The sequence below is a fragment of the Petromyzon marinus genome, chromosome 4 (assembly GCF_048934315.1).
Source record: "Petromyzon marinus isolate PM22_M1 ecotype Great Lakes invasive population chromosome 4, UKy_Petmar_22M1.pri1.0, whole genome shotgun sequence".
Taxonomy (NCBI): Eukaryota; Metazoa; Chordata; class Hyperoartia; order Petromyzontiformes; family Petromyzontidae; genus Petromyzon; species Petromyzon marinus.
The window spans coordinates 22284360-22308869 of record NC_133670.1 but is presented as its reverse complement, the minus strand read 5'-3'; the positions used below and the strand labels follow the sequence as shown (position 1 = coordinate 22308869).

General features: G+C 41.2%; 1 long non-coding RNA gene across 1 annotated transcript in view; it reads right to left on the bottom strand.

Annotated features, from left to right (window-relative positions):
* The window catches only part of LOC116938287 (uncharacterized), a 38043-nt gene that overhangs the window by 3551 nt on the left and 9982 nt on the right, over positions 1-24510 (bottom strand). Inside the window, exon 2 of the long non-coding RNA XR_012933084.1 lies at positions 2180-2263. This is a non-coding gene — a long non-coding RNA (uncharacterized LOC116938287). The remainder of the gene's footprint in view (positions 1-2179; positions 2264-24510) is intronic.

Genomic DNA, 24510 nt, shown 5'->3' with positions numbered 1-24510 from the left:
TGGCAGTGGTACCCAAGCAAAATACCGAATACATGAGCCAATAACACGGCCTTAAAATGGGAAAATATAATCGGCAACATTTCAGGAAATGGATCTTCTTCAAAGCAGGGTGACCCATAATGCAATGTGTATTATTACTGAAGGGTTTTTCTGTTTTTTCAAAATCTGCTAATAGGTAACTCCATGCCAATTTATAAAAAAAAAAAATATTATTGAGGAAACATTTGTTTAATGTAATTCTCATCAAGCCCCGTGGTGTATGGTGCAGTCTCCGATTCTTATTCACCTTAACCCGCTTGCCTCCCTCTATTTATGCGCATGCAATATCGCTTATTATATATTTGTTTTCCTTTTCAGGCCACAGTATTATTGATGGATGTGTTGAGATGCTTCTTGTTGCTATGTCTCAATGGAGAAATGCTGCAGGTATAATACTGTTCCATTGTCCCTCATGCTGTGTGTGCAGATAACCCACAACATCTACATGCTCACATTACACCATATATACTGCATCCTCTAATAATCTTACTGTTTTTGAAACTGTAGACTGCATTGATCATCAGATAAATTATATCCCGAGCTTCTTCCCATTTCATGACCATAATCTGTGACTCTGCCAATCAAACTACATCAGGGACTCTGCGAGGCACAACGCGGCCTACGCATTTCCAATGCAATGTGAGCATTATGTATCGCACGTTGCACGGTGCATGACACAATACGCATCCCACGTTGCAAATGTGAGCTCTCTGATGACAATACCCACGACCCGTATCAAAGGTCTGTTAGCACGGTCAATTTGGGCCTTTTAGTGCCCACAGCCATCGGGCAACGCCAGTCAATAAAGTAGCGGCGAAGGCAGGATGATGTTTTGCTAAGTCAGCGAGGCAGAATCAGAATTCACTAATGTGGATTGGAATGATATGGTTCACCCATCACTTGTGTTTATCGGAATGATATGGTTCACCCACAACAAAATGTATGAAGGCATTTGTCATATTATACAGCAGTGTTATTGATTTAATTAACTTTTGTCCTATGGATTTTTCTTCTTCTCGTGCAAGAGGGGTAGCAATATATCTGCGACGATAGTCATGGTGATATGTGCAAAGTGCTACTTCTACAGCCTTTTCATTAATTTGGGGGTGAGACTTGGCCCAAAGGGTCTGAAGGTAATTTCCATATGTGCCATTACCATGCACTGTTGAACTCAACTACCACATTCAATAACACCTTCATGACTGCAAGTTGAAAGTTCGAACTAAAGTGTTCTGTTGGCAAAACGTTTATTTTTTTTATCAGGTTTTAGCCCTTTTAAAAAATGTAAATGTTCGTGCAGTTGATGTGGTCATGTTTGAAGCAAAAGCACGATGACTGTATGTGCATTCACATTGTGTGATAGCGTTAATCATGTTACAGCAAGGAATTGCATTACTTTTGTGTGCAAGTGAATGTTGGGTGGGGACAGCACAGCTATTATACGAGCTGGGAAAGCAGATGCACTGAATCGTAGCCTCTGCTTCGTAAAAGAAGATACAAGCAGAACGACATTCTGTCACTCAATATATAAATATGTAATGACAGGGTGCCACCTGTCGGCCTAGAAGGGTAATCATGGGTATGGGTAAGGTTATGTAACAACCAATCAGATGGGGGGGGGCGTATCTGGGTTAAAGGTAAAAGGTGGCGTTAGTCGGGAAGCTGCTCGAAGGTTCTGGAAGGGGGCGTGGCCAGAGGCGGGGCCTGGCCACGCCGAGAGGAATATAACGGGGATGGAACCGAGGGTTCAGGGTTGTTGCAGGGTCCCGGGTCCTGGCTGCCTCGCTACTCGCCGTCATCTCTCTCCGTCGTCCGGCCGCGTGGAAGATCCTCCGCACGGCTCCCATCGCCGTCATCGTCACGCTAGTCAGCCAGCTGTGTGGTTGGATGTAGGCGATGGGACTATGTAGAGAGGTCGGCTGTGCGTAGCTAAAGTAGAGACGTGTATCTATATTACCCAGTGTTGTGCCCAGTGAGAGGAGACGTGTATATATCGGCCTGTGTTGTGCCCAGTGTGAGAATAAATAAGAAGCCCTCTACACGACGTGTCTCGGAAGTCGCTCATTACACATATAAAAGGTACAGGGACTCCTCTACTTACGAACATTCGACTTACGAACTTTCAGAGATACGAACAAACCTGTCCATATGTCCAGTTGCCTGTTCGGGTCGAGAGTCGTAAGTTCAATCACCGCGCAATAGATGGTGGTGGTGGCATCTCCATCTGCAGAACATGAAATACCAGCAACATCTACAGGAGAATATACGTTTAAAGCCATTCCCCGTGTTTAGTGCACATGCCGTACAACATGCTTGTAATCGACAGAAATAAAGTTGGACTTACGAACAAATCGACTTTCGAACAGACTTCTAGAACCTAACTCGTTCGTAAGTAGAGGAGTCTCTGTATAATTAAGCAGCAGTTTAAGCAAATCAACTCTAGGCTGCTTTCGATCTCCTGAGTCTCATCAGAAGAGTAAGGTTGGGTGGACTCGATAATACATTTTGGCCAACTTTTGCAATTTAACACACATCTGCTATTTAACATTTAATATCCAAGGTGTATTCAAAATGTAAATGTTCATCAAATATCCTTCTTTGCATATGCAGTCTCGTTGAGATCTTACCTTGGCATTTTGCGCCCTGCACCGGAGACTCATTATACCACTACGTGCACAGGTCAGTCAATGATTCAAGTGGAATTGTTTATCTTGTATATTGGTCCTTATATCAGCGGTGCCAAACGCTTACGTGTATTCATCAACTGCTGCTGTGTCTGCATGTGAATCAGTGGTGTCATGCATTTAATGTGTGTTGTTCATTATGTATACTAAACTAAACTTTTTTTTATTTTACCAGGTAAGGCCCACTGAGCTATACAGCTATTTTTCAGAAGAGATCCAGCCACAAATGCTAGCTTCACGAATTGATTTACAACGTGGAAATTTATAGCAGCTAAATACTCTAAGCACATCTTTATAAATGTGGAGGGAAAAACCGGAGGACACGGACAAAAATCCACGCGACCACAGGTAGAACTATACAGGCGTCAGGGTCGGGATCGAACCCACGATTTCCTGTATACCACGTGAGGTAGTTAACATCTCGCCACCTATTCCCAAAATCAATACAATCTTTTCAAACCTGCACTTTATCACTAAACTGTTGGTCGAACATTTGATTTCAGCAATCTTCGATAATACACCCCTAGTATGTTTGCCATGCTTATTTTGTATAAAGATGTTTAGCTCATTTAGAGGCCGATTGCCTCCCTGCTACTCATTTCCATGTCACCATCTCCGTGGAACCAAAAAGACAAACAAAGACAACGATCCCCCGCATAGCCTTAACAGACTGTTGGGGCAAGTGCTGTTAGCGAGCACCTATGAAGGCTGGCACGGGACACGAGGGGGTGGGTGGCCAACACCAGCCGCTTTTGTCTCCCCAGTGGCGATGTTTACACACCGCACTAGATACTCATTTTAGGCTGAGTCGACCTAGGGGAGGCCCAGGACCGGTTCAGAAAATCGTCACTGGTATTGGACCTTGAGCGGGAATTGAACTCGGCTGGCCGGGTTCGTAGTGCAGGGGCACTACCACTCCCCACAACCAGAGCACACAATCACCAACAGGAATAATTAGAACCAGCATTCGGGATCCCATAATTGTGGGCAGGTGGGGGAGGGAGAGGAATTGTGCTTCGCCGTGAAGGCGAGGGTGGAGTAGCACCAAGCCACGGTGCACTTGCAGTGCACCATCAATGCTACGCCGCACAATTATGTGTCATCCATTCGAGCAGCCAAACATGGGAAGTGTACGGTTAAGGGTACGATTTGGAGTTAATGTTTGGCAGGTTCAGTCGCTGCGTGGAGTTCAACATATGAAGGGGTATGACCTTCCAAAGCCGTTTTGTTTACGTGGGATCAAGGTGCGCCGTGTGTGTCTTTGTGCGCGCTCCACTTTATGCGTTCTTGCATGCACGTGGGGCCTCGCGTTTACTGTTTCACCGTGGGGAGCGGTGGCTGCAGAGCTCCGCGCGCTGCGCTACGAACCCGGCGACCCGAGTTCAATGCCTGCTCACGGCAAACCAACACCTCAGTGATCATTATCTGTACAGGCCCTGGCACTACCCTAGGTCGACTCAGCCTCAAACGAGCGCCTGGTGCTTTGTTTAAACATCGCTACTGGGGAGACAAAGGCGGCCGGGCGTGGTGTTGGCCATCCACCTCCTCGTGTGCTCGCTACCAGTCACTTCCCCCAACAGTGTGTTAAGGCTATGCATGGGATCTTTGTCTTCGGTTTACTGTTTCCCCCACCTCTGTAACTGAAAACAGAGACGCAAAGCTCTCATTTCCTGCATCAACTCTAGGTTTTACACCCATGCCAAACATTACAAATAGCTGTCATTTGAGGTCAGGAGCTACACCTATAAAACCTCCACCCCGTGCACCTTCACCCACCCACCCACGATTTTGCAAACCCAGTGCCGGAGTATCGTAGTAGCACAAGTAGCTAGCTACACATGCTACGGGCCCCCCACTTTCAAGGGCCCCGCGCTAAATGCTATCAAGCTATCAATTCCGCTTCAGTGATTCTGCACTTGCTCTATTACTATAGTACTATGCTGCCTTCAACTTTTAGAAACGACTGGGTGTTTAAGGTTGGCGATTTGTCGTGTTATCTGGCTGTATAGCAAATGAAAAAGTACAATAACTTTACTATGCAAGTAAACAATGTGTTCTAATATTTACGTGTTCATTTATTTATTTAGGGCCCCTTCATAACATATGCTACAGGCCCCGCACTAGCTTACTCCGCACTGTCTACACACTATACACGCCGTGCTATTATAAAGGTTGAAAGGTGCGTTTAACGCGACACATTTACGCATCTCAATGCATTACCGATCACAGTTGAGGTTGCATTCACGTGAGACAATACAATGCAGTACGCATAAAGTACACCATTTAAACACGTATGTTTAAAAATTACCTAACTTGACCATTTGTTTCAAAATAAAATTATTTTATCCAATGTACATATTTATTTTTTTACTGCAAATGCTATATATATTTATAATGCCATATTGACCGACAATACGCACTGTATATAAAATGTACCTTATATGAATAAGTAGACCATTATGCGTGGAGCAGAGGCACACACAATGGTTAGTGCACTACTACTATGAACTCCCGCAACCTGAGTTCAATTACTGGCCATGGCTAACCTCATTGGTGAGTGACATCTGGACCAGTCCTGCCACCCCCTCTCCACCACATCACCACCCCTTTCATCCACCACACACTGACAAGCTGAGTGAAGTATGGACACACAACCCCCACGACCGACAAGCCAAGAGAATGTCCCTTATCCAGGAGTGCGTTCACAAATGGCCGTACATAATAAGTGTTATATTGGTGAAACACTTGGTTGAAGGAGGCACTTTTAGTACACCTTGCAGCATTGATAAATATCAACAAAAAGTGTTTTTTTGGGATGAATATTTTAGGAGCAGATGTAAAGTGTGTAAGAAGACGCTTCGTGTCCATAAAATAGTCGCATGCGGTGAATTATTAATCACGTGGGCGTTTTAAAATGTTTCTTTCGTATGAAATGTAGTGAAATTTCCGATAACGTCAATGGGTAAAATCGTCAACGCGGTGAAAATTGTCCACTTTTGTAAAGATATGAGTCAGGCCCTTAGGGTTTATTGAGCGACGTAAATGTTCACGGAACCTTCATATTAAATATAAAATTATAGTTCGCATCATCTACTGCCTAATATACAGTGAGGGAAAAAAGTATTTGATCCCCTGCTGCTTTTGTACGTTTGCCCACTGACAAAGAAATGCTCAGTCTATAATTTTAATCGTAGGGTTATTTGAACAGTGAGACAGAATAACAACAACAAAAATCCAGAAAAAACGCATGTCAAAAATGTTATAAATTCGTTTGCATTTTAATGAGGGAAATAAGTATTTGACCCCTCTGCAAAATATGACTTAGTACTTGGTGGCAAAACCCTTGTTGGCAATCACAGAGGTCAGACGTTTCTTGTAGTTGGCCACCAGGTTTGCACACATCTCAGGAAGGATTTTGTCCCACTCCTCTTTGCAGATCTTCTCCAAGTCATTAAGGTTTCGAGGCTGACGTTTGGCAACTCGAACCTTCAGCTCCTTCCACAGATTTTCTATGGGATTAAGGTCTGGAGACTAGGCCACTCCAGGACCTTAATGTGCTTCTTCTTGAGCCACTCCTTTGTTGCCTTGGCCATGTGTTTTGGGTCATTGTCATGCTGGAATACTCATCCACGACCCATTTTCCATGCCCTGGCTGAGAGAAGGAGGTTCTCACCCAAGATTTGACGGTACATGGCCCCGTCCATCGTCCCTTTGATGCGGTGAAGTTGTCCTGTCCCCTTAGCAGAAAAATACCCCAAAGCATAATGTTTCCACCTCCATGTTTGACGGTGGGGATGGTGTTCTTGGGGTCATTCCTCCTCCTCCAAACACGGCGAGTTGAGTTGATGCCAAAGAGCTACATTTTGGTCTCATCTGACCACAACACTTTCACCCAGTTGTCCTCTGAATCATTCAGATGTTCATTGGCAAACTTCAGACGGGCATTTCGATTTAAAGCTTTCGTGACTGCAATGATTCATCTTCTTTGGTTCTTTCGGTAAAGTCACGTAGAATGAGAATAAAATAATAAATTGATAAAATAAAATAACACAATAATATTCTCACGACGTTTCGGCCACAACACAAGCGGCCTTCATCAGGTGAAGGGAGTGAGACTGTCTGGTAGGACAGCGCTGGAGTGAGAGAGCCACGTTCAGATCACGGTTTTTAAGCTGCTTAAAAGCCGTGATCTGAACGTGGCTCTCTCACTCCAGCGCTGTCCTACCAGACAGTCTCGCTCCCTTCACCTGATGAAGGCCGCTTGTGTTGTGGCCGAAACGTCGTGAGAATATTATTGTGTTATTTTATTTTATCAATTTATTATTTTATTCTCATTCTACGTGACTTCACCGAAAGAACCAAAGAAGATGTTCAGACGGGCATGTTTATGTGCTTTCTTCAGCAGGGGGACCTTGCGGGCGCTGCAGGATTTCAGTCCTTCACGGCGTAGTGTGTTACCAATTGTTTTCTTGGTGACTATGGTCCCAGCTGCCTTGAGATCATTGACAAGATCCTCCCGTGTAGTTCTGGGCTGATTCCTCACCGTTCTCATGATCATTGCAACTCCACGAGGTGAAATCTTGCATGGAGCCCCAGGCCGAGGGAGATTGACAGTTCTTTTGTGTTTCTTCCATTTGCGAATAATCGCACCAACTGTTGTTACCTTCTCACCAAGCTGCTTGGCAATGGTCTTGTAGCCCATTCCAATCTTGTCCCTAACATCCTTGGAGAGCTCTTTGGTCTTGGCCATGGTGGAGAGTTTGGAATCTGATTGATTGATTGCTTCTGTGGACAGGTGTTTTTATACAGGTAACAAGCTGAGATTAGGAGCACTCCCTTTAAGAGTGTGCTCCTAATCTCAGCTCGTTACCTGTATAAAAGACACCTGGGAGCCAGAAATCTTTCTGATTGAGAGGGGGTCAAATACTTATTTCCCTCATTAAAATGCAAATAAATTTATAACATTTTGACATGCGTTTTTCTGGATTTTTGTTGTTGTTATTCTATCTCTCACTGTTCAAATAAACCTACCATTACAATTATAGACTGATAATTTCTTTGTTAGTGGGCAAACGCACAAAATCAGCAGGGGGTCAAATACTTAGTTCCCTCACTGTACGCACATCAGTGGTGCGTAAAACTCTGCCACGGAGACTTAGATGCTCCCGTTACTATTCTAATAATAATAATACTGTATGTCTGAATACGGTACATCTAACTTCGAAACCTAAAATAATCTCATGTCAGCTTGGAATCGGGAAGACACAAGCACAAACTTCGTGAAAATGAGAACATCTGCTTGATTTCAAACACGCCCAATGTCAGTCAAATGTTGAAACCACAGAGGAATAATTCATCACTTCCCGAACATCATTTTTAGAAAATGAATACAACTCACAATGTAACCGTTAAAAAGCTATAAAAAATGTGCACTCTGGAAAGTTCTGTATATATGGTAAACGTGCCACATTGTAAAATTAACACATAACCTAGTAGTTTCATCTTCAGTTTCAGTTTAATTTATTTGGTATAGCCCTGTAAGCCATTCGGCTTTTGAATCGGGTGCAGCCGCAAAAAAAAACAAAAAACCTGAACAAGAAAGCATCTTAAAGTGACTATGTGACTGTGCAATAGAAAATCCAGGAAAAAACAGCAAAATATTCCTGAAAAAGCACAGTACACCAACGCTGTGTGCAAAAATCCCAGTGGGATGCAAGTCAAACAACAACAACATATTCTTAGTTCTTTCGGTAAAGTCACGTTGAAGGGAACAACAAAATAATAAAATATATATAACAATAAAAATTCTCACGACGTTTCGACCATAACACAAACGGTTGTTTGTGACTTTACCGAAAGAACTAAGAATGTGAATTACTGCAGTCACGAAAGCTTTAAATCAACAACAACAACCACAAGACAACTTAGATTAAGGCCATCAGTCTAACTCCGTACTACAACAAACAAACATGGCCAAACCAAAACACTTTTCGACATCACCAAAATAAAGCCATAAAAGCAATGTAACAGTGATCATAGGAACTGTGACCGAATTTTCACAATAAACGACATAAACAACATGCACCACCAAACCCTAGAGCCGTAGCCAGTAGTGATTAGAATGCCAATGCCACACGTTTGCGATGAAGATAATAACGGTCTCTTTTTGGTCTTATACTTGGCATCATATTGCACTATCTGCAGTATATGCAGAATTCATCACAGGTGTCGAAATTAATCTTGTCATCTGGTTATTGCACTAATCGGATTATTAAAGGCTTCAAGTGCGTACCCCTGTGACTTAAAATCTCTTGCTAGCGACCTGCAGGATCAAATATCTCGTTGTCTCTGATCTCGTTAGTAAAATTTACAGCAACGTGGACCTGGAAGCATTGAGGATGAAGCTCGCATTTGGAGTGGAGGATGATGCTGAGATCTCACATTGTGAGCTGTTGCACATATCTTTGCATTGCTATTCATGATATCACTTATTTACGTATGTTATATTCTAATAAAAAAATGTGTCATAAGTTCCCTCATTCTTAAGAGATGTCAATTAGAAGATAATGGCCCAGAGCCCCATCTGCAAAAGCCTTGCCATATGCAGGCTGTGCTGCATGAGTGGCTCGCTGTGCAATAAACTTTAATATTTCAGCCGGCAAAGCTTAAAGCAAGCAGGGAAATTCAGACAGCCCAGGTGTAGCGAATGGCATTGCACCTCTGAGGTAGCTAGGGATGCCGCAGTATAATTTGAAACAGACAGCCCTTGGATTATGGATCGCTCAGTTTCAGCAGCCAATCATAAAACGCACCCGAAATAAGCCACGTGTAAGAGTCCGCAGACATGCAGCGCCTTGAATCTGATAAAACTGTGTTACTAATAAGAACCATTGGTTGTGCCTGAGGCTCAGGGGAACTAAACCACCTTTATGAGTCAGTGGAGAAGTTAAAGCACACACATTCACCACACGACCTACACATTTCGTCCTCGAGCTGCAATCCACCACCAGTATATTTGTTGCTTCTGTTATCAATTAAAAACGATAATTATTATAATTTAATGGCAAATGCAAACGAGGAAAGCAGGATGCGATGGGAGAGACCGAGCAAGAGAAATTGAGAAAATAAGCAATTACGACGCTTCGAAAGGCAAAGGGTTGAGTAGATATTTGAAAGCAGAGGAAGAGGCGACCGGGTGGAGTTGCCTGAGGAGGGAAGTTCCAGAGGGTGGGGGCCTTGCAGCGGCGGTGGCTCAAAGAGTGACCACCAACGGTGGAGGAGTTCATATTGGGAGCTCGGAGGTGGCCAGCGTCCGTGGAGCAGAGAGAGAGAGAGGAAGCGGTGCTGGGATGTGGGAGTGGAAAATGTTTGCAGAGGTGGGGAGGGATAAACAATGCAACATGATTTCATGCGTTCCTCCACGTGAATTTCAGCCACTGCACAGTCAACAAAGGCCAATGCATTGTGTTAAATAGAATTATAGTTTACACCGTATAAATCGTACAAACCGGGTATGCAGTCGTGTACGAATATAATAAACTACATCTTTTTTTTATGAATGACATATGTTGCATTTCATTGAAAAAATGTTGATGTCATTAATTTCTAATATAGTTAATCAATGTTTCTTTTATGATTTTCATCTTGGTTCTTGGGTTTTAGATATTGAGCAATGAAACAAACTGAACCAAGGTACATAAGCATCAGAATAATAATCAGAATATATTCATACTGGAGAAATCCGATGAGCTGTAAAGCTCTTTTTCACAGATGTCCATGTTCACCGTAGCCTGCAATCGAAATTAATCGAACTCAGGTCAACAGGTTCACACTACGGTTTGCACCAGCCTCGAAGTAAACCAAAAAATGTGATACACTGTACCAAGATATATTACAGATGAAATAGCTTGTTTCTTTGATAGTACATAGCGGGGGGGGGGGGGAATAGCTTGTACGTCACCAAATTTAGCATTACACACTTCATGCAAACATTTTACATGAGCACCAGCTGTTACAAATAACCACAAAGAATGCCCCCATTTTCCGTATAACAAAGGGGTATTTTTGCTCTGCAGAATGTCTAAAGCAGCAATGAATGTCCTAGTAAAAGTGCCGAGGATTTGCTGCATGTGGCATGCATACTTTAGGAATACCCACAGCGTTAAACCTTTCGCACACTTCTGGCTTTCATTAGCTTTCATTCATTGGAGCTGCAACGCAAAAGTTTGGATCTCAGTTGGCACGCCGTTGGAGAACTGAACATTGCCCAAGCCGGCAAGTTTTAAAATATTGATTTCCCTTCTTCCAATCTTACTCTCACCACTACCGTAGCCCTGTGATGTATGTGAAACTCTTCTCATTGATTCACTCGGTCAACCTCACATATATACAGGGCCACTATCTCACCCCCTGCCAATGAAGATGCCATTATTTATGTTATTACTCAAAACAAGCACAATTTCACTGACCTCACTCTCACCTTACTGCTACGTATTCGAGTAATCCTTGCAAACACTGTTAATATTGCTCACACACCGTCAGTCAGTTGGCACATCCGCTTTAATGAACCGCTTTTCGTTATATGACTTGCATGAAGCCATTCACATGTACAGTGAGGGAAAAAAGTATTTGATCCCCTGATGATTTTGTACGTTTGCCCACTGACAAAGAAATGATCGGTCTATAATTTTAATGGTAGATTTATTTTAATAGTGAGAGACAGAATAACAACAACAAAATCCAGAAAATTTTATAACAAAAATGTTATAAATTGATTTGCATTTTAATGGGGGATATAAGTATTTGACCCCTCTGCAAAACATGAATTAGTACTTGGTGGCAAACCCCTTGTTGGCAATCACAGAGGTCAGACGTTTCTTGTAGTTGGCCACCAGGTTTGCACACATCTCAGGAGGGATTTTGTCCCACTCCTCTTTGCAGATCTTCTCCAAGTCATTAAGGTTTCGAGGCAGACGTTTGTCAACTCGAACCTTCAGATCCCTCCACAGATTTTCTGGAGACTGGCTAGGCCACTCCAGGACCTTAATGTGCTTCTTCTTGAGCCACTCCTTTGTTGCCTTGGCCGTGTGTTTTGGGTCATTGTCATGCTGGAATACCCATCCACGACCCATTTTCAATTCCCTGGCTGAGGGAAGGAGGTTCTCACCCAAGATTTGACGGTACGTGGCCCCGTCCATCGTCCCTTTGATGCGGTGAAGTTGTCCTGTCCCCTTAGCAGAAAAACACCCCCAAAGCATAATGTTTCCACCTCCATGTTTGACGGTGGGGATGGTGTTCTTGGGGTCATTCCTCCTCCTCCAAACACGGCGAGTTGAGTTGATGCTAAGAGCTCCATTTTGGTCTCATCTGACCACAACACTTTCACCCAGTTGTCCTCTGAATCATTCAGATGTTCATTGGCAAACTTCAGACGGGCATGTATATGTGCTTTCTTGAGCAGGGGGACCTTGCGGGTGCTGCAAGATTTCAGTCCTTCACGGCGTAGTGTGTTATCAATTGTTTTCTTGGTGACTATGGTCCCAGCTGCCTTGAGATCATTGACAAGATCCTCCCGTGTAGTTCTGGGCTGATTCCTCACCGTTCTCATGATCATTGCAACTCCACGAGGTGAGATCTTGCATGGAGCCCCAGGCCGAGGGAGATTGACAGTTCTTTTGTGTTTCTTCCATTTGCAAATAATCGCACCAACTGTTGTCACCTTCTCACCAAGCTGCTTGGCAATGGTCTTGTAGCCCATTCCAGCCTTATGTAGGTCTACAATCTTGTCCCTGACATCCTTGAAAAGTTCTTTGGTCTTGGCCATGGTGGAGAGTTTGGAATATGATTTATTGATTGCTTCTGTGGACAGGTGTCTTTTATACAGGTAACAAGCTGAGATTAGGAGCACTCCCTTTAAGAGTGTGCTCCTAATCTCAGCTCATTACCTGTATAAAAGACACCTGGGAGCCAGAAATCTTTCTGATTGAGAGGGGGTCAAATACTTATTTCCCTCATTAAAATGCAAATCAATTTATAACATTTTTGACATGCGTTTTTCTGGATTTTGTTGTTGTTATTCTGTCTCTCACTGTTCAAATAAACCTACCATTAAAATTAGACACTGATCATTTCTTTGTCAGTGGGAAAACGTATAAAATAAGCAGGCTTATCAAATACTTTTTTCCCTCACTGTAACATTTGAAAGACATTTTGTAGGTTCCTTTGACTACCAAAATCACGTTAAACAAAAACAAGTTTTACTTTTTAATAATTAATGTATGAGAGGGTTTAGGATGTATTTTGCCAGCAGTTCATTAAAATGTAGTTCGAAGCGCAACTAATAAGTTCACACCTTCACCAATTCCGTTCGTTTGCCGTCAACGATACTGCCGGACACTTAATTTGGGTGCATTTCTCCAATTTCCAAACGTACAAATTAACCACCAAGCACCCCCCCCCCCGCTCCCCTTTTTCACTGCACGTGTGTTTGCTTGCCTGTTGATTGGGCGTTGGTAACTCCCATGGGAGTGAGGAGTAAAACATTCCCCGCACCCTTCCGATATGCTACGTACGATACGAAAGAAGTTCAACATACGTGCGTACATACATACATTCTTATTTCACTTACTTTGATACTGGCAAATAAGGACCCATGATATACATACATTACAAATGAGTCAACAACGTTTGCATTCGTTTACAGACAATATTTGGCTGTGGCATAAAACTTTGCAACATCACCCAGAATGCACCTGATCCTGTCAGATCTCAGCAGATAAGACGTTTGAGGCTGGATAGTGTTTAGATGGGGTGGCCACCATGCATAAAATCAGGTATAGGAGGCATTGTGAGCAGTCGAGAGCAATCTCGTGGTAATTCACAGCAAGCATCTCTCCATGCTTCTTTGCAGACTTGTCAACTTCTGTCACATGTTCGTGTTCATACGTGTTTCAGATCCATATGTCATAGCATGCATGCAATGTACTATTGATAAACATTCTTATTTAGGCATATGTTTAGTCAAAAAATGTTGTTAGTTCATTCAAGACAAGTACGCTCTAGATCTTGTCTTGAATCAATTAGGCTGAAAATATGAAATCCCAGATCTGATTATTTATTTTGTTATTTATCCTCTCTACAATGATGCAAATTATTATTTAGACTCTGAATCAGATGAGAGTATAATTTCACATAATTTGACACTATTTTTTGTATCCACTTAGAAAGCCATAATGTACTTATTTTCGGAGAACTAAATCAGCAGCAGAAGAGAATACAGAGTACAGTTTAACATGTAGGCTTTCGTGATCAATATTATCCATGATATAAGTTTTTAGCGTTATATCGCCTAAATATACATTTATAAAGGTGCTAGTTGTAATTACTGGCAAAACGTCGTACTCGAATTGTAAATGTTGTGGGTTTACTCTCCAACACACCAGTCTGCTGTACTAGGAACGAATTGGCACGTTTTGTTTACGTGACAAACCTTAACAATTGGCTGTGTCGGGTGGTGGCGGGTTTAACGACACATTTATAGTTACACGATCAAACCCAAAACAAACCTCTTCTTTGGATAAAGAGTACAGTTGACCAAAGGGGAGAAAAGCTAAACAGAAAATGAAATATGATTGTATTGATATTCTTGGTTCTTTCGGTAAAGTCATGTAGAAGGGAAACAATAAAATAATAAAAATGTATTGTTTTCTATTTTTATTATTTTATTGTTTCCCTTCTACGTGACTTTACTGAAAGAACCAAGAATATGAATCCCTGCAGTCACGAAAGCTTTAAATCAAAATTTATGATTTTATTGGACAAATCTCCAGCAGGTTTTCAAAAAATTCGTACATCTTATTGTGCTTAGCACGTTTTAGCACGTATTATTCATATGTGTTTAACACGTATGAATAATACGGTGCGAAATAAGTTTCAACATATGAACGTACAATGTGAATGACTGGCACATATTGCATTTTCAGTTTTGTCCTTGGGCCATGCCCTGAGTGAAGAATTCAGGAAAATGATTGCACATCATTGAACAGGACCAAATGAGAGCCTATATCTAGCACTTTCTTGCCAGTGGGAATTACATATATGCTTCATTAAATTATAGCTCGTGAAATGTTAACCACAGGCTCAACTGTGCACGGAAATTGCGCAGAGCCAGCCAAGGCAATAATTAGGTTGCACCTTTGATTCAGTTGATTCAGTCGTAAACTCACAACGTAGGGCTGTGCTCACAAAATGTGTACACATTCATACCACGAGCTCATGATATAAATAAATAAATTGATACACTATTTGCCAAGCAGCTGCACGTTGAAATAACACAAAGCAACCATTGTTATTTGGAGTAACTTTTTATTCTATTCATAATTATTATTTTAAAAAATGGCTTTTGAAAGTAATTTGCTGTTCATTGAAATTGTCTTATGTTTAAATTTTGATTTAAAGCTTTCATGACTGCAGGGATTCATATTCATGGTTCTTTCGGTAAAGTCACATAGAAGGGAAACAATAGAATAATAACAATATAAAACAATAAAGTTCTCACGACGTTTCGACTGCAACACAAGCAATCATCATCAGGTGTGAACACCGTCTCTTGCTGTGGTTTTCACACCTGATGATGATTGCTTGTGTTGCAGTCGAAACGTCGTGAGAATTTTATTGTTTGTTTCCCTTCTACGTGACTTTACCGAAAGAACCAAGAATATATAATCAGTTGTTGATGTTTTGCAAATTGTCTGTGTTTGTATATGTGGATAGCCTCATGAACGTTCATGAGGCTATCCACATATACAAATATAGATGAACAAACTGTCAAATCGCTATCCGTGGTGCTAACGTTAAAAAACCGCCACTTTTTTCAAATTTTCTTTTTGTGGTTTTCACACCTGATGATGATTGCTTGTGTTGCAGTCGAAATGTGAGAATTGTTTTTATATATTTTTTTTATTATTGTATTGTTTCCCTTCTACGTGACTTTACCGAAAGAACCAAGAATGTCTTATGTTTGTATTTTTTATATGAAGCTATATAGTCACTCAAATATAACCTGTGCTACAAGTAACACATTTGCATTTATTGTACACTTTTAGTGTTAAAGTATTGCATTTTAATAATTGTATTTGTATTAAACGTACATTTTTTTGCAGTTCGTATTATGTACCCTCTTTTTTAAGGGATGTTTACGGAATATTTATCAGGGGTGCATCGTTCTAGGCCAATGGATAAAGGTCATGTCAGGTCTGATCATGACCCGTATCCAATTCCACACAAATCAAATTCAATCCGTGATTCCTTGGGCCTAATCTCTTGGCAACGATTTTTAATCCCGATCGTCTAATCGGGATTAGTTATTTTTTTGTGCATCACGACATATTCGCCAACTCCTCTTGTCCACCCTCCCATTACCCACTCTCCCTACTGTGGCCCCCCTGAAATTCCTGCAGACCGTCCCATTATTCTTCTACTTCTCTGCAATTTTCTACAGAATAGAGGAGCAATCTGGAAGCAACAGGAAATGTATCCTATTTCCCACGCTCATCCATGGGTTTTCACCCAACCCAAAATGACCTGAAAGTTTTACATTATTTCTCCGTGCATGATGAACACTAAATAACCTGTAAGGAGTGTAAAAACGAATCCTTTTATCCACATTTATCCATGGTTCTCTGGATTGACAAAAGGAAGTTAATTGCGCCAACAAGGGCAGATAAAATCATCTGCCAATCATACCCTCCATATCAGTGCAAATAATGTGTCCAAATGTTCTATACTTTTAAACACGGTATTTAATGATTCTTCAGTTAAGATCAACGCTCATATGAAAATGTATTTTTTTAAATATAATTTATGTTGCATGTAAAAATGTATGTTGTATGCAAATGAAAATCCTGCCACCACTATTGATTCTACATGCTTTACAATTCCCCAAAAAATATTGATTTGTGGATCATATTTTGACCCTAAACGTGACCCTAAATGTTATAAATTCGTCGAATTGTAGAGAGGGTCGATTGTCGCATACCTACCAGGAATGCATTTTTTTAAGTATTTCTTCTCAATATGCATTTAATTTGAAAACCAACCCAGTTAACTACATTCAATTGTTGCGATACATGTTGATGCAGCGCTCCTAATTCAAGTCTGGGTAATATGCTATTTAAGTGGAATGCTATTTTGACGGAAGCCAACGGTGGGTCTTTTTTTTCGAAGCCAAGACTTTGGCTTCGCTCTATAGGATGCATGCCCAAGTGATGATGTCCCGTGGTGTCACTCTGTGGGAAGCATGGGGAGGAGGTTAGGGCCTGCTGAACCCAAACCGTGGCACGTCTATGTAATTGCGTCCTGAGCTGCGGTATCCAACTCATGAATTAGCAATGCTTAGTTTGCATTTTCACTTCAATTATTCGTGAATTAAAGTGAAAAGAAACGTGCGTTTCAAGGTTCTTAAATTAACAGCGACATTTGTGTTTGGCGGTGCAAGCTATGGCAACATCCGTAGTTATTTTTTTAGGATAATGAGTCGAGCTCAAATGATGCACCGAACTTGTTTCTGATGTTTAAGAATAACTCGTGTGAAACCCAGCATTGGTGCTGATGTTGTTTGGTGTACAATTAGCCATGTTTAGACTGGCTTGTTTGTTCAGGACAAAAGGGTGTGACACATACTGACGTTACAGAACAAGAACATTCTTCCAGAATTATGGCCACCGTCAGCCCGAAAGTCAGATCCATATTTTGGGCCCCCTCCAATGCCTTTGGAAGGCTGCTTGTGGCGCAGTGGTTAGCAAACTGGACTTGCAATCCACAGATTTCCGATTCTATCTCCTAGCATAGAGCAGTTGAAATAATTGGCACGTTTCTTAATTCCCACCACCTCTGTCCACCTAGCAGTATAATTTGGTACAATTAAGTACACCACACTTAGGCATCTGGCCAGCATGGAAGAGTAGATCAAAAATCTCTTGACGGGGGCTCTGAGGAGAAGGCACCTTTCACCAACAGTGGCGTGAGCAAGGCATTTGAGGACTGCTCCGTTACCTGACCTGTACCTTTAGAGATGCTGTTACATTCTGAACTCCTTGGGCCCCCCATAGGCAACAACCTATTGTCACTGCGGAATAATTGGGCCATGATTTTGTGAAGGTCAGTGGAGGTCACAAGACAATAGTTTCATCATGGCCAGCAGTGGGGGGGGGGGGGGGGTAACCATTACACTCTTTTGCTCGTTTTTGCTAGACCCCCAGGATAGATGGGCCCTGTGCCCTGACATTACCTGATTTAATACAATCTAGCCTTGGGGGCAGTGTCACCACACTCTCCTGCAAAAATGCAATGTGTATAATTTTAAACATACCGCCGGTTGCTCTCCAATAAATTCAGTTCCTGAATAAGCTGAAGAAGCTCCCAGCATGTGGGGATGAAAGGTCGGGCGTCATGCCGATCGACGAGCGGTAACAACTCAAACAAAAATGGCGGGCTATGCAGCACAAGCTCAAAAACCTACGCAGTGGTAGACAGTTTTCTAACGTTCCTTTTAACAATTTAACATTATATCACATTTCGTATTGACGATTTGTTGTGTTTAATATTTTCCAATGATTTGAAAGTAGTCTCCTCTAAGTAAAGGTAATTGATTTTTTTTACAGGATTTCCAAGTCATGCACTTCTCACATAAATTTGTTCTCATTAAAATAGTTTGCTTTGAAAAAAAAAATACATTTAACAAAACAATTATAGTGGTAAATCAGTGTAGCTGGTACATCAAGACAACAGCCTCTTCAGAGTGAGGATTTTTTTATGTCGCTCATCTGATGAAGCACACCTAGGGTTGTGACCTCTGAAGTACAATAAACAGCTGGTAAACATTATGAGGAGGAGAGTATCTCACAATACCGAAGAGGAGGAAACTAAATGTAAATTCATCGTCTTGAGTGGGGAATTATTGTTCAACTGACAAAAACCTTGACTTTTAATGTTCTCTGAAAACTGAGTTTTCCCAGGACAGCTGCTACCTCGATCTTGGGAAAACCCGGGACTGGTAACAACTCTAAACATATCACACCCTCCCTTGCACCCCATCTCTCATAATACTGAAATACAGAAGGTACAGGAAGGTAAAAAAGGTGGCGTATAGTAAGTCTCAGGCATCACTCACCACTGATGTTAGACATGGCGGGGAATCGAACTCGGGTCACAATCCGTTAACCACTGTGCACTGCTCCATCCCACATCCTGTCTAGTAACATATTTTACACATTAAGTTAGCAGACTTGTGTTTGTTACACAAACAGTTGAGCGACTAGGAATGCCATTTGTTGCAGGACAAAAAGACCAGTACGCAATGAAAGATGTAATGGAGTGATAGAGTCAATAGATTTCTCATCACAAACCTGCACAGGTCATTTAACAGCACACGCTTCATGGTGTTTTTACACAAGAAAGCACACGCTGTTCAATTACTTGTACAACTAGGACAATGTTGTGGGAAACGTAGAAACTTGAAACGATTTACTCACTAGCTTGCCGAGACCTGTGCGGTTTATAAAGCCATCTGCCGCGCGTGCTTGAGGTCGCAAAATATTCCACAGCACTGTTAAAGAGAGCAGACCGCCACCGTGTAGTGTGTATACTGATATTTAAAACAAATATGGCCAACCACAATTGGCCTTCATAAATGTCTCGCTGCTATTTATAGATGGAAACCCATTTTAGCCACAAAATTTACTTTACCGTCACCGAACAACAAGGCGAGGCATTGCACAGCGGGGAAAAAATAGTTTAGCGCCAGTTAATGCTGTTTGGAAGCAAATCCTTCCAAGATGTAAATCAGGGCCAGTGTGTAATAACATCCTACTAGTCCAATTACAAGGTTGCTCAGGATATGAAAGCTCACATGCCCTGCTGATAATACTTTTACCAGCAGACAATTTATAAATATTGTACCGGTTAATGTCAGGGTGCACGAGGCCACAACAACACTACGACGCCTAAAATGTTTGTGGGTGTAGTTTGGTGGGCCTTTTAAAGTAACTTATATATTTTTTAATCTCATCGTCAATTCATTCTCCTCTACCTCTGCTTTGATTTCAAATGAACATATTAGCGCAAACCTAAAGAACCCAGAATCAGCCTCAGCCTGATGGCAGGAGACCGTTTCACGTGCACGAAATGAGCTAAAGTAATGTTTAATACAATTACAAAACACCGATAATGTGACTGTTCTCATGACACAACTCAGCAGCTCAGAATCATATTTATTTATACTGGAGGAATCCGATGAGCTACGAAGCTCTTTTCCGCAGATACCCAGTAGAGGCGGGTCAGATAGTTACAACAAGAAGCAATATAAAAAAAACACGACGGGACTGCAAAGTAAATAGGAAAGGTCAGCAAATCACTGAAACAAAAATATACAAAATCAAACTGAACTCTTTTTTTTAAATCTTACCAGATAAAGCCCACTAAGCTATTAACCTCTCTTTCAGAAACGACCTGAGTGGTCTCTCAGCAGTCCTTGTTTCGTTCCGTGTTCTACCTCCCCCTTCCCTCCCCCACCCCCGGTGATCCTAAGCCACTGTGCCTCCCAACCAGACACATCTGCGAAGCGTGGGCATGGGGGGTGGTGGGAAGCACATTGAATAGGATTTCGCGGAACGGTCCAGACAAGTTCATCCAGCACGCTGGAGTCCACACCATCTGTCGAGCTCAGGGCAAGCGTGCGGACCGGGGGTTGTGAAAACAACCGTAGGTTGGTGGCACTCTGACAGTAATTGCTGTTAATTGACGGAAGGAGACATTCGCCGAGCGGGATAATACCTAGTGTATATGTACAACGTGCAGTTGCTTGATTATGGTTCATTTTAAAGTCCTTTGAATGTCACACAGCCTGACGTGTGACGCTGCTGGCCCACGATGAGGTTGGCTTTGTTAATCTGCTGTTGTGTCACGTAAGCACCTCCTAGTTCAGGCGCACCGCACCAACCATTACACTGAGACTGATTGCATTATTGCGGCTCAAAGCGGCGGAGTACCCTGCACAGTGATGGAAAGCAGGATTATGTTCACAAAAGACAAATATGGAACCATTGCTCATGGGGACCTTCGTACGTATCAACCGAGGGTCTGAAAGCTCAGTCTTTTTTTTTAAATGGGTTTTAAAGCTGTGTGCCCTTTATGGAATAAAACAAGGGCACTGTCATGCATCAAAGAGACTCTTTACAAGTCAATACTTCAGCGGTGACCGCAAATTTAAGTTATGAAAATTAACGATGTTTATGTTTATACACACTACAGTTTGCGTTAATAAAATTCAATTGATTATGAAAGACGCAAGAACTTTAGAGAATGCATATTCTGTACAGATAATATTGAAAAGGATCACATTTATGCATCTTCTAATTCATTTACATCGTGTAAGAAATTAAATATCACACCGTAATAATGCAACAATAAAACCATTTCAATTCTGTATTTAACACGTTGCAAAATGAACAAATCTCTCAGTGTGTCGAAGATACAGCAGGCTGCGAGTACAGTGCAGCTAAGTTTGAAGGAAATTCAAATGTCTGATTCAGTTGGCAGCCTTCCCTTAGCATGTTCAGCCTGTGAAATGAAATGTATGCAAATGCAAATTGTGTTGCCCTCTATAACCACCCATTCATTCCAACTCTACACTGCTTTCCACATCCATGGCCCAAGCACAGGCCTTTCAGACTTCAAAGTGTCCATTTCCTAAAGCTGAATCCACGTAGGCTGTTTAATTTCCTATTCACCGACTTTGCCAGGTTGCGTTTGTCTGAGCCCCGGTCGGCGCGGTTTACACAAATATACGGGTGCGCCCACTTAAACGTTCAGATTTCGGAGCTTTGCACTCCAGCAAAAGATGTTTGGGTTTGAGTAGCAGACAAGAGTGAGTTTCACCATCGATGCATACTGTATGCGCCCACGATTGGAGCGCAATGCAAGAGACAATAAGTCAGCTTACCAGTGCTCAAATATCCACATGAGCCTAACGCGTTTTGCAGTCCACCGACACTGTATTAGTGTGTGCAGCAGGAGCAGCAAAAAAGCCATTGCAAATCAATCGTAAAGTTATTTCAGTGGCTCTCACACCATATCTGCTTCCTCAAGACGAGCAATGCTGGTTGGGAGTCTATCCATTTGCCAATGTACCAAGCTTGAGCACATCAAGGGTACGACTTGTGTCTCGTTAGGCCGAAGTTTCTACTAAAGGCACATTTCCCCCATTTAGTAAAATTCCAAATTGTAATTATATAGTATATTATTTTGACCAGGCAACTGTACATTTTAACTTGTGGTGGATGTATATTCGTAGACTTTAACAAAATGTTTCCAATATTTCAATTAGATAATCCCTTGAGATGAAACATCTAATTCGCAAGGGTGTCTGGGGTGTCCAATTGACACATACACAACAGTTTGATATCTAGGTTAGATATTTAATTTGCAGAGTGATATTTCATAGAATTCACATGCTATGATTGTACCTCAATAAGAGCCAGGATATTGTGCATAAAATAAAAATGTTTACAACCTCGGGAGCAATATAATGTTGCTTGTTATTTGACACAACTAAAATACGTGAAAATATCCTTTAAAACATTGTATTATGGTAATAGTGTACCAGGTACTTTGCAAACACAATTGTTGGGTGATAAGTGGGGTACATATTGTCCTGGTGGTGCATGTTGTAATTTGTCCTCCCCATGTGTGCTATACTGAAATTTAATCAAATATTACAAAAAATACGTAATTCTCAAACATTAACATGCACACTATCTAGATCTCAGTAATAATAACTATGATGCAACACTTGGTCTCATTAATTATATCTTCTGAGCGTTGAAAATGAAATTATGCATTTAACAGCTTGCAATTCAAAACAAATTGCACGTAAGAAAGAGAATACTAGCAGATTGCCTAGCAATTGAGATTAAATCTTCTATATAAAAAGCACGTTGCTGTAGTATATAGCAAATAAGAGCAGTGTTGCTGTGTGATATGCTACACTTGCGGTTATATATGGTAATATTAAATATGAACATTACATTATTTAAATGACATTTCAGCACGATAGCATGTATGTAACCTGTGTGGGTTTTTTTACTTTGCAGTATAGTGAAGTGTTAGAAAACCAATCAGGGGTCCTTAATAAGGTCGTGTTAATTCCTCAAAGAGTCACCTATATTTGAATATTTCACAATATTCTCAGCTCTCATGTCGATAACTTTGTGTGTGTACAATTGTACACTGGCATCGCTATGATTGGATTTGGTTAATAAATAACTGAAAGTGAATCCCAATTATTTGCAAATCAATTTTCATCATCCATTTATGAAACTCGTGTGTGATAGAGAACACTTGCCTGAGGTCTGGCTTTCATGAATATCCATAGTTAACACATACACACATCATAATGGGCTCTGCACACAGGGAAGAAAACGTGATGCTGTGCCAAATTGGAATTTGGCACAAACATTCTTTTGACAGCCTGCAGCAGCTTATGTACAAAATCAATATGGAGTTTGAAAAAGAAAAATCTGCAATCTGCAGTTGCCTCAGATATATGGCAATTCATATATTGATATAGGATAACATAAAAGGCGAAATGATATTCCACTTCTAGGGGATTTTTTTACACGATTACTTGTTCTTCGAATATGCTGCATTATACGTACGTAGCATTACATGTGGAATATTTGCTGTGACGTACAGCGTGTTTATTTTTTTTGAAAACGCAAGCATTTATGAAACTCATGCATGTATCAACCAGTCCCTTTGTGTCTTCTACAGTGTCAAGCTCTCTTTAGAGTCGCATGTAAATACTGCGGGAATGAGAAATTCCATTACAATTCCACGGCAGTGCAGTGGATAGCATACACAAAGAATACTTTTTTTTTGTTTTAAGAGGGCTCACCCTACATCAAGTACGCTCTTTCGTTTAGAACATTACAAATCCAATAGAGCTCTCAAACTCAAAAATACTTGCACCTTTCTCCACTCATTATGCTCTACAGTTAAATTGCAGAACTAAAGGAGGTAAACGTAGATGAAGGGTATATTCATTTTAGATGACGAAAAACGCCTTGCCATTTAAAAAAAAAAGAGTGAAATAATATTATGAATTTATTTTGTGTATTACATGTATCCCCACCTCTGTACTCTACCGTGATTTTAGTTCACTTCATTTAATAACATTACTCTATTATAAACACATTTTAATGTACGATTCATATTGAATATAGAAAGCAATATTGGTCATTAATAATACATATTTACGGAACTGTCAATCCTTTGCTGAATAAGTGCCTCCCCGTGCTGTGAGTCAAGGGGTTTGTTTGACCGTACTTCACCGCGTTGGCTCGTGTGGGTTGGTGAGAGGGAGCAGGGACCACTGTGCTACCACCATATCCCCAGTGCTTATCTTAAATAAATGCAAATATAAAACAGCCACTATATTTTGGAATTTACAATTATTATAGATCGATTTTTAGACCAGGCTCAAAGCTCACCTGAGCCGTTTAGACTGAGGTCACAGCTCGTCTGAGCCCGTTATTCTGAGGTCAGCTAACTGTGCTTACGATAAATCATACTATTAAAATATGACAAGATTTTAATAAAAAAATTGTTATAATATTGTTTACAATTTTTTTTATGAAGTGCATGGAGCATGCCGAAGGGTTTATGTAATTTGTTGTCATAGATTAAAATAATAAATAGATTAGGCATTATTTCACAAGCTATGTTGTCAGCA